This window comes from Panthera tigris, chromosome B1, assembly GCF_018350195.1.
Source record: "Panthera tigris isolate Pti1 chromosome B1, P.tigris_Pti1_mat1.1, whole genome shotgun sequence".
Classification (NCBI taxonomy): Eukaryota; Metazoa; Chordata; class Mammalia; order Carnivora; family Felidae; genus Panthera; species Panthera tigris.
The window spans coordinates 79,640,966-79,652,298 of NC_056663.1; positions in this window are offsets into that span (position 1 = coordinate 79,640,966).

The window sequence follows — 11,333 nt, forward strand, 5'->3', positions numbered from 1 at the left end:
AGTAGAAATAAACAACCAAACCTATGCTTGGATTATTCCTGGACTGTCTTCAAAGCATGTGAAGTTTGGCTGAAAAATATAGAAAAACAATTAGTTGTCTCTGAACTGAAACTTAAATAAGGTTGAAGGAATGGAATGGCAGTTTCAAGGGACTGACTAATGTCCTAAATTCTGTGATAAACACATACTATACAGTCAAGATTTAAGGGTGTCTATTATATTGGATAAAAGATCAGTGTCCTATTTCCAAACTCCACAGCATTTAAAAATTTGTTTTGGTTTAGGCCTATTTCATAGAAGGGAAGTCTTTAGTTTATTTTGAGTTTGGGGACAGATTCTAGTAATCCAAATTAGTATCTCATCTTCATAATGCGTAAAAATTTGAGACCCAGCCATTAAGCTCTAAGCCAGACTCCTGGCTTAGAGTAGACTCCTCATGCAGGACACAGTTTCTTCTTCGCCTGCTTGGAGATGTCACCTCTTAATGCACTAAATATGAAACTCATAAATAATTTGAGTTTTTCCTCAAAGTTGTTTGAACTTACCTACGTAGAGTCAGGAATGAGATAGTAGAAGTTAATTCACTCTTGCTATTGTTCTCTGGATGCGTGACACCCACAGAATCATTCTTTATTTGAAGGTTCAGATCAGTTCAACTAGATTTGTCAGGTGGCCGCTCTTCTGTACTGTGTGTTCCAGATACTTGTGGTGATTGCAAAATCATAGGTAGGAACTCTTGGCGAAGACTCAAAAGCCCCACAGCCTTCTGAATTGGGTTCAGATTCTTTTTTGTTGAGTTTTGGCAGACATTCATAATATGTACTCAGGAGGTATCTCCCGTGTGTGATTTTGTTTGCTTATAGTTCTAATTTTGTATGATCTTGTCATTGCAGGACAACATGCTTTCATAAGCTGAAGTTTTCTTCGGCACATACGATATTCTTTTTTCTTAATGGTATATAGGGCACTTCAGATGTCCTAAGAATTTCTTGATTTGCCTTTCTAGTTGCCATAATTGGGTTACTTTTCATTGTTACAATGGAATCAGAGGAAAATCCACAAATGAACCAAAGGCAACACTGGGGTATTTTATTTTACTTTTTGAAAACTGAGTGTTCTCATCTCTTTGGTTCTTTGGTGCTCAGTTGCTGATTATTGTTGACTGAATTGTAGGCTGAACCTGATATTTCTAAAGGGCTGAATTCTATATTTAAACATTCTGCAAAGTGCATCATGGTTAGTAATTGGATCTGTCCCATCACTGATACATATAAAGCTCTAAGAATAAGAGTAGTTAGTGCATACTAAGTACCGAATACATTCTACCTACTATTATTGAACCCCTCTCACCTTGTGGTTGATTATGATCTCTGTGATCATTTTCCTGAATAGAGAATATGGGTGCCATTAAATGTAGGCAGCTTGGGTTTGTTCACTGATGTATTCCAAACATTTAGCACCGAGTCTGGCAGAGAGTAGATGCTCAACATTTTGTGGAATGAAAGAGCCTGAGACTGGTTTCAGTCAGGCTGCTCTCCTACCAGCCCAGCCTTTGACTTCAACCTGATCCCATTAGGTTTGTAAATATGATGGTGTTGTCAAATATATTCTAGGAAGATGCTGTTGACTCTCTTCTATTTTCTGAGGAGCCATGACAATAGGTGCTTCTTTGATTGAAAGTCACAGTCAGGAGAGTTCCTGGGCCCTTGCTTTTTTGTGGGGAAAGAGCATGAAAACTTTACCCTTGATAGGAATTCTAGTCAAGTCTTCCATTTTGGTTTATTTTGGCTACATTTTATTAAAGCTCTTTGCTTCTGGGAGCTTTTCTTTGAGAGATTATCTTGGTGGGGGGAAATTACAACAAAAGAGGCACACATTTTAGTTCATTTTTAAAATTTATCATTTTAATAACAGATGGCTGACACTTAGAGATAATGACAAAATATTAAAGGATTTAATATATCTGGAATCTATTCCAGAGCAAAGCTGGGAGCTTTTATCTTTCCGATGATGGCAAATGAAGAGAAATTAAAAGTCATTTCAGGACAGATCTGTTTTGTAATTTGAGGTGAAAAGACTTTTCTGGTTCATATAGTGTATGCTTTATTGTAACCCCTCAGGAATTAACTTGCTGAATATTAAGAGGAAAGCACAGCTGATTTGGCTTGCCTCATCAAAGTACAAATCTCCTATTTCCTTTGTGTTGCATCTCAGCAGAACATGCTTCAGTTGGATGGATTTTTTTTAATTCTAATTATTTCAAAGGTTTCCAAATTCTGGTTACTCTTGAGATTTATGCTGCCTTTAAAGTTTAAGGAGTGTTGGATTTGTTTAGTGTCCTAGATAAATCCTGGATTTATTTCATTTCACCTCTTATAATCCCCTATGGTTATTTCTACTGTTACACATTTGCCAGTTATTGTCCCCATTTTAAAGTGAAGCTTTTATTTGTGACTCAATGAATAAACATTATTAGTTTGATAATTTATATCATGGTGTATTGCACCATGGCATCTCTTTCCTGCTCCTTAAATAGTTTGTATTAATCACCAATTTTAACGTTCTTTGACCAGAGTCATTAAGATTGGTAGATTTGCCATTTTAATCCTTATTCTTTCCTATCTCTTAATGCTCTATGCTCCTATTGCTCTGTTGTTCTTTTTTTTTCTCTCTGAATTTATTATCCAATTTGTCTTTTTTTTTTAAACAGGAGAAAGTGTTTATTTTTATTTATTTTTTAAATATAATTTATTATCAAGTTAGCTACCATACAGTGTATACAGTGTGCTCTTGGCTTTGGGGTAGATTCCCATGATGCATCACTCACATACACCACCCAGTGCTCATCCCAACAAGTACTCTCCTCAATGCCCATCACCCATTTTCCCCTCTCCCCTGCCCCTGTCCTTATTGACTATGCCTCCTTATTAGCAGTGATCCTATTGTATTAGTATATATTGCACAGAGATTGTAAGTTACTTGCAGATATGAACCATGCCTTTTTAACCGTATGTCTAGCATATGGCTTATAGTAAGTACTTAGTATATTTTTATTGAAGAAATAAAAGTAAAATGTGGCAAGGTAGTATTTGTTATTTAAGTCATAGAATCTACAGAGTAGTATGGAGAGGAATAGCTATTACAAATATATGTGGATAGTATATTTTTAAATATAAGAACTATATAAATATAAAACTCATACTTCTCTAGTAGACAAACACAAACTGGTCTTGTCTTGCTTTCAAGAAGGACAGGCTTAACAAATTTTATTTGAAACTCTTAACTTTCATATTATGGGACCCTCTTATTGATGAGACTAACTTAAACTGAGGTCCTTGTAACATCATATTGAAAATACTCTTTAAGTTTAAGGCTGAGCCACTTTTTACTGAATGTTGTATCTTTAAAAAAATTGTTAATGTTTTTATTTATTTTTGGGAGAGAGAGAGAGAGAGAGACAGTATGAGTGGGGGAGGGGCAGAGAGAGGGACACAGAATCCGAAGCAGGCTCCAGGCTCTGAGCTGTCAGCGAAGAGCCCATCGCGGGGCCCGAACTCGTGAACTGCAAGATCACGACCTGAGCCAAAATCAGACGCCCAACTGACTGATCCACCCAGGCGCCCCACTGAATATTGTATCTTTTGTTTATTAACTAGTATTATGATAGGGTCCTTGTAGTTTCATTCCATGCAAATGAATTCTATATGCTTTCTTGATAAGCATTCTAAGAAATTATTATGATCATTATTATTATTTTAAAAATTCATTAAAAAATGAGTTCCTTGATTAGGAGGATCTGGACTTAAATTTTGTGACAAGAATTACTTTTTCTGTGTAATGATTCAGGACGCCCACAATACTTCCTAACTGTATTTACAAAGTTATGTATAGTTTCCAGAGCCTAAAGAACTAAACAAATGCCAGGTATTAAAAATAAGTTAGCAGGGGCACCTGGGTGGCTCAGTTGGTTAAGCGTCTGACTTCGGCTCAGGTCATGATCTCACGGTTCCTGGGTTCGAGCCCTGCATCAGGCTCTGTGCTGACAGCTCCAAGCCTGGAGCCTGTCTCTGATTCTGTGTCTCCCTCTCTCTCTGCCCCTCCCCTGATCATGCTGTCTCTGTCTCTCAAAAATAAATAAAAATGTAAAAAAAAATAAGTTAGCAGTTTTCACTTTTACCTAGGATGTAGAAACCTGGAGAGAATGCTTCTTGCGCCTGCCCTAACAGGGAGAAAAAGTCCGATACACTCCAAAATCATGGCTCTTTTTGACTCCGTTAGAGAGCTGAGGTCACAGTATAACCTAAATTCCAAAGAGTGACAAGTCCATGAAATATGAACTGTCAACTACCAGAGGAAGACAGGGATGCCACACAAGCAGGTCAGAATGCATCAGCTAAAATTTTAGGCAAGTACACAAGGCCAAGTGTGGGCTAGCATGACAATTTGAAATGAATTCTCACTAGCAAGATCTTTTCTATTCACCTTCATTGGTGCTCATGAGGGCAGGACAGGAGACTGTAGGGACCACTTCTCTCAGGGGCACAAGAATGCAGGAAGTGATCTGGGGCTTCTGGGGGAAGAACTTAAAGCCTCTCCCTTCCTGATGTCTCCTTCCCTATGAATAAAAAGGATACACCACTGAGGAGGGGCAGCAAACACTGTCACTCACAGGGCCCAAAGAACCATTCTGTCTAGGAAAAGAGTAGAAGAAAAAAAAAAAAAACCCTTTATCCCTGTGGGAAAACAGGAAAGCAACCTGGCTTCTGAAATCCATAGTGGGACTAAGCACTGGTTTGCTACCATAGGGAGGGCAGGAAACTTTGGCCCAAGATGAATCCAGGTGCAGGGCAGAGTTTGGCTGCCATAGGAAGGAAGGCAGAAATACTGAAAAGCTCGACCTGAAGTTCCACTGATACAGGGCCTGCCCAAGATTGAAGCTCAGTCAGTGAGAGAGGGACCTTCTCTTCAAAGCTAGCACTCAGTATGGAGCAATAGCCATCTACAGCTGGGTGGTGTGGCAAGAGCATGGAGAACTCCCCTGCCTACCTGTGTATTTAACATGTAGCAATGGGTTACATGTAGCAATGAAACATGGACATTGAGAAAACTGCCTGGCCACTCTAATCCCAAACTAAGCACAAGGCAATTGCCTCCCATCACTAGAGGAATTTGAAGCCTGTGGTGCACTGCATTGAATCTAGACATAGCTCACTGTTGACTAGATTAACTCACTGTCTTACTCACATGACCTGACAGAAGAGGGAAATAATATTAGTTACCTCAGCCTCTATTGTCTCACATATGATGACTGACATCAAAATGACAAGACAGTCAAAAAAGCAAGACAGTACAACCCACTCAAGAGATAAGGGAACCAGAAGTTCCAGATGCAGAGATGATCGAGATGTTAGGACAATCAGGCAAGGACTTTTATTCTAACAATTATGTTAAAGGAGCTAGTGGGAAAGGTTCACACCATGCATATACAAATGAGAAATTTAGAAGAAAGATGACACTAAGAATGGGCTATTTATAAACAAATTCAAAAAAACAACAAAAAAATTAGAATGAAGAACACCTTTGACAGCTTTATCAATAGGCTTGATACAGCTGAGGAAAGAATGAGTGAACTTGTAGATAAGTCTGTAAGAAAACTTACAGAAATTATCCAAACTGAAACACAGTGTGGGGAAGAAAGGTGTTTAAAATAAACAAAACAAAAGATAGCATCCAAGCATTGCCACACAGTATTAAATGTTCTAATATCTATGTAATTGGAGTCCTAGAAGAGAATACAGAGAGAACAAGGCAGAAGAAATATTTGGAGAGAAAAAAGTTTGAAAATTTTCCCAAAACAATGAAAGGTAACCAACTGCAGATCAAGAACCTCAGAGAATTGCAAGCAGAATACCTAAAACAAACAAAAAAATTAAAAAGAAAACACACTTTGAAACATTATAACCACAAATAAACAGATAAAAAGACTGTAACTTTGAATAAGCTAAAAACCTTTAAATAGGCTTCTTGTTAGAAACTATGAAATCCAAAGATAATGGAGCACTTGAAAGTACTGAAAGCCAGAGGCAGCTGGGTGGTTCAGTCTGTCAAGTGTTCGACTCTTGATTTTTGGCTCAGGTCATGAACTCAAGGTTCGTGAGTTTGAGCCCCAAGTTGGGCTCTGCGCTGACAGCGTGGTGCCTGTTTGAGATTCTCTCTCTCCCTCTCTCTGTCTGCCCCTTCCCTGCTTATTCTCTCTCTTTCAAATTAATAAATAAACTAAAAAAATAATAAAGTACTGAAAGACAAAACCTATCAACTCAGAATCTGATGTCCAGTGAAAACACCTTCCAAAGAATAAAGGTTAAAGATTGTTTTCATCCAAAAGTTTTAAATAAAAAATGAGAGAATTCATTGCCAGTTAACCTGCCCTATAAGAAATATTAAAGAGAGTTCTTCATGCAGAAAAAGTATAAAACCAGATGGGGACTTAGATTCATCAAAAAATAAAGAGTGGCCATTATTAAAAATGAAGGTGAATAGAAGATACATTTTTAACCTATTTTTAATCACTCTAAGAGGTAGTTGATAAAATAAAGCAAAAGTAGTGAAAATGTATTTGACACATATCATATACCTAAAATAAAATAAGAAAACAAAAGTACAAGTTATAGGAGAGAAGAACTGGAAATATATTGTTGTAAGGTTCTTATACTGTGAAGAAGCAATATTATTATTATTTTTTAATTCTTTAAATGTTTATTAATTTTTGAGAGAGAGACAGAGAAAATGAGTGAAGGAGAGGCAGAAAGAAGGAGAGAAATAAACCCCAGCAGGCTCCATGCAGTGGAGCCTCACACGGGGCTCAACGTCACAAACCATGAGATCATGACCTGAGCAGAAATGAAGAGTTGGATGCTTAACTGACTGAGCAACCCAGGTGCCCCAAGAAGCAACATTATTTTAAAACAGACTATGGTAAGTTTAAGATGTATAGTGTCAACTTTAGGGCAACCATGAATTAAAATTAAATTAAAAATTAAAATTTTTAGGAAGGGGCTGTAACTAATATTTGAACTAAAAACAAAACAAAAAAAAATAAATAATACATAATCTAAATGACCTCAAAAAAGAGAAGAAAAGAACATCTTGAAAATAGAAAACAACGAGAAAGGTAGTAGACTTAAACCCATCATATCAATAATTACCTTAGGGGTGCTGGAGTGGCTCAGGTCATGATCTCATGGCTTGTGAGTTCAAGCCCTGCATTAGGCTTTGTGCTGACAGCTCTGTGCTACTCCTCCCCTGCTTGCACTCTCTTTCTAAAAAATAAATAAACATAATAATAATAACCTTAAAGGTTATTTATTTTTTTCTAAATATTCTGATTAAAAGGCAGAGGTTGTCAGGTTAGATAATAATATAAGATGCAACTATATACTCAACATGTCTCCAGAGGCAAGGGAAACAAAAGCAAAAATGAACTATTGGGACCTCATCAAAATAAAAAGCTTCTGTATAGCAAAGGAAACAACCAGCAAAACTAAAACGCAGCTGACAGAATGGGAGAAGATATTTGCAAATGACATATCAGATAAAGGGTTAGTATCCAAAATCTATAAAGAATTTATCAAACTCAACACCCAAAAACCAAATAATCCAGTGAAGAAATGGGCATAAGACATGAATAGACACTTCTCCAAAGAAGACATCTAGATGACCAACTGACACATGAAAAATGCTCAACATCACTCATCATCAGGGAAATACACATCAAAGCCACAATGAGGTACTACCTCACACCTGTCAGAATGGCTAACATTAACAACTCGGGCAACAACAAACGTTGGCAAGGATGTGGAGAAGAGGATCTCTTTTGCACTGCTGGTGGGAATGCAGACTGGCACAGCCACTCTGGAAAACAGTAGGGAAGTTCCTCAAAAAACTAAAAATAGAACTACCCTACAACCCAGCAATTGCTGTACTAGGTATTTATCCAAGGGATACAGGTATGCTGTTTCGAAGGGGCATATGCACCCCAATGTTTATACAGCACTATCAACAATAGCCAAAGTATGGAGAGAGCCCAAATGTCCATCGATGAATGAATGGATAAAGCAGATGTGGTGTGTGTGTATATACATATATATACATACATACACATACACAATGGAGTACTACTTGGCGATCAAAAAGAATGAAATCTTGCCATTTGCAACTGTGTGGATGGAACTAGAGGGTACTATGCTAAGCTAAATTAGGCAGAGAAAGACAAATGCCGTATGACTTCACTCATATGAGGACTTTAAGATACAAAACATATGAACATAAGGGAAGGGAAACAAAAATAATATAAAAACAGGGAGGGGACAAAAACATAAGACACTCTTAAATATGGGAACAAACAGAAGGTTACTGGAGGGGTTGTGGGAGGGGGGGATGGACTAAATGGGTAAGGCACATTAAGGAATCTACTCCTGAAATCATTTTTGCACTATATGCTAACTAACTTGGATGTAAATTAAAAAACTAAATTAAATAAAAATTAAAAAAAGAGATGCAACTATATACTCCCTACAAGAAACTAATATGAAGACAAATATCTGTTAAAAGCAGAAGGATGAAGAAATATATACCACACAAACACAAATCAAAAGAAAGTGAGATATTACCTCACCCCTCTCAGAATGGCTAAAATTAATTCAGGAAACAACTGGTGTTGGTGAAGATGCGGAGAAAGGGGAACCCTCTCACAGTGTTGATGGGAATGCAAACTGGTGCAGCCACTCTAGAAAACAATATAGAGGTTCCTCAAAAAATTAAAAATAGAAGTATCCTACAACCCAGCAATTGTACTATTAGGTATTTACCCAAAGGATACAAAAATGCTGATTTGAAGGGCCACATGCACCCCAGTGTTTATAGCAGTGCTATTGACAATAGCCAAATTATGGAAAGAGCCCAAATGTCCATTGTTTGACGAATGGATAAAGAGCTCATGTGTATATATGTATGTATATATACATATACATATACATATATATGTATAATGTAAGTGAAATAAGTATATATGTATATATATGTATATGTATGCATATATATGTAAAATGTAAGCAAAATAAGTATTTCGGGATGAGTTAAATGGGTGATGGACATTAAGGAGGGCAGTTGTTGGGTTGGAATGAGTGCTGCGTGTTATATGTAAGGGATGAATCACTAAATTCTACCCCTGAAACCAATACTATACTCTGTGTTAACTAGAATTTAAATAGTAGATAAATAAATAAAGTAACCATGTTAAAATCAAACAAAATAGACTTCACCCAAGAAATATTATCCAGGATTAAGAGGAACATTTCATATTGATGAGCTGTTGATTTATGAAGACTTAACAACTTTATGTGTGTATTTGAAGCACAGTATGACTTCAAAATGCATAAAACAAAACTGATAGGCATAAAAAAATCCATAATTATAGTTGGAGATACTCTTCTCTTTGTAATCAGTGAAGTAGAGAAAGCATTGATAAGAATGTAGAAGATGTAAATAGCACTATTCACCAGTGGGCCCTAATTGACATTTAACATTCATCAAAGTAGACCATCTTCTGGGCCATAAAATGAATCTCAGAAATTTTGCTGAATTGAAATCTGGAAAAGTATATTTTCTGACCATCCAAGAGTTAAACTGGAAATTAATAACCAAAAGATACCTGGATAAGTACAGATTTTATGATTAAACAACACACTTCTACGTAGCTCAGGAGTCAAAGAGGAAGTCACAAGGGAAATTATAAAATATCTGGAATAGAATAAATAAGAAAATATAACAGTAAAAATTAGGGATGCACTTAAGTGCATGATATAGTAAAAGGAAATGATCAAAAGGAAATTTATGTCATTAATTCTTATATTAAAAAGAAGCTTTGCATCAATATTCCAAGTTTTCATCTTCAGAAACTAGAAAAAATAGCAGATTAAACACAAATCATGCTGAATGAAGCCAAGTCAGACCAAAAAAAAAAAAAAAAAATACAGTAAAGTAAGTAAGAGGTAAAGTGATCTAAAGTTCAAAGAAATAACAGTGGAAATCTTAACTGAGGTATGTTGTGTTTCTCGCTTTTGGTTTTTTGTTTGTTTTTGTTTTTGTTTGTTTTTGTTTTTTTGTTTGGTGGAGAGAGAATGGGAGAGAGATGAGTACTTAAAAAGCTGACAGTAAAATCTATGTCGAAATTTATGAAAGAGCCTAGAATAGGCAAGACACTCTTAAAGAAGAGGTTACTTTGGCCTAGGTAATTTAGCAAGTTTTCTGAGGAAGATGCAAATTGAGTTGGGCCTTGAAGAATGATAGATAAGGCTTTAAACATGTGGAAATTACAGGGGAGGACATTCTAATCACAAACAAAATATAGTCTTTGGAGAACAATAATGAGACTGGAATGGAATAGAAGGTTTTTTATATTGAGAGAAGGAGGAAGAAGATGGCTATAAGGACCATATGCAAATGCCTTATGCAGGAGGTTGGTATTTATCCCGTTGGGCAATGGAAGTGAGTCTATCAGGTGATGCAAGGGATAACATGGTGTCGGTGCCTAATGCAGAGAAGAGTGAGGAAGTAGGAAGGATGCTAGTGGTGTATCTAATGTTGAGATGGTAAGTGTGGGAGCCTTCCTTAGAAAGTAGAGATGAACATTACCAATGTTGTGAATAGGTCATTGAAGGTGGAAGTGAGTAAGGTAAGTCAAAGATAACTAAGATTTTAACTTGGAGTAAGCAGGGGAAAGATGGGAAATCTTTAGTAGCAAGAGTAACCTAGGAAGAAGTTTTGGAGAAAATAAATTTGGAACATGCCAGACTTAAGGAATGAGGAATACAGTCCAAGTAGAAATGTTCCAGTGGCCATTGGGTGAAGTGTTAGCTGGAGCTCCTCAGGATTGGAGATGTTTGAAGGTGAAATTACAAATGAGCTCTTTGGATAAGCACTTACAATGATAGAGGGCTGGGGACTGACTCTGGGAACACCCACATTTAGGAAGTGGAAAGAATACAAGAGGCAGCAAGAGAATCTGGGACAAGGTGATTAGAAACATGTGAAAAACCAGAAGAGACTGTTTTGTTGTTGTTTTTTATGGCTGGCTTTCAAGAAGAGGTGTTGCTAACAGTTTGAGTTGCTACAAATTAGAAAGAATGAAGGCAAGACAATTACTTTTCCAGCTTGTGGTCAGCAGATCATGGATAGCATTTGGAGCAGTTTCAGGGGAGTGGGGGAATAAGCCTAATCTTCGGTGCCTGAGCAGAGGGTACGGGAGTTCATTCCTAGTTATTTTGAAAATTAGA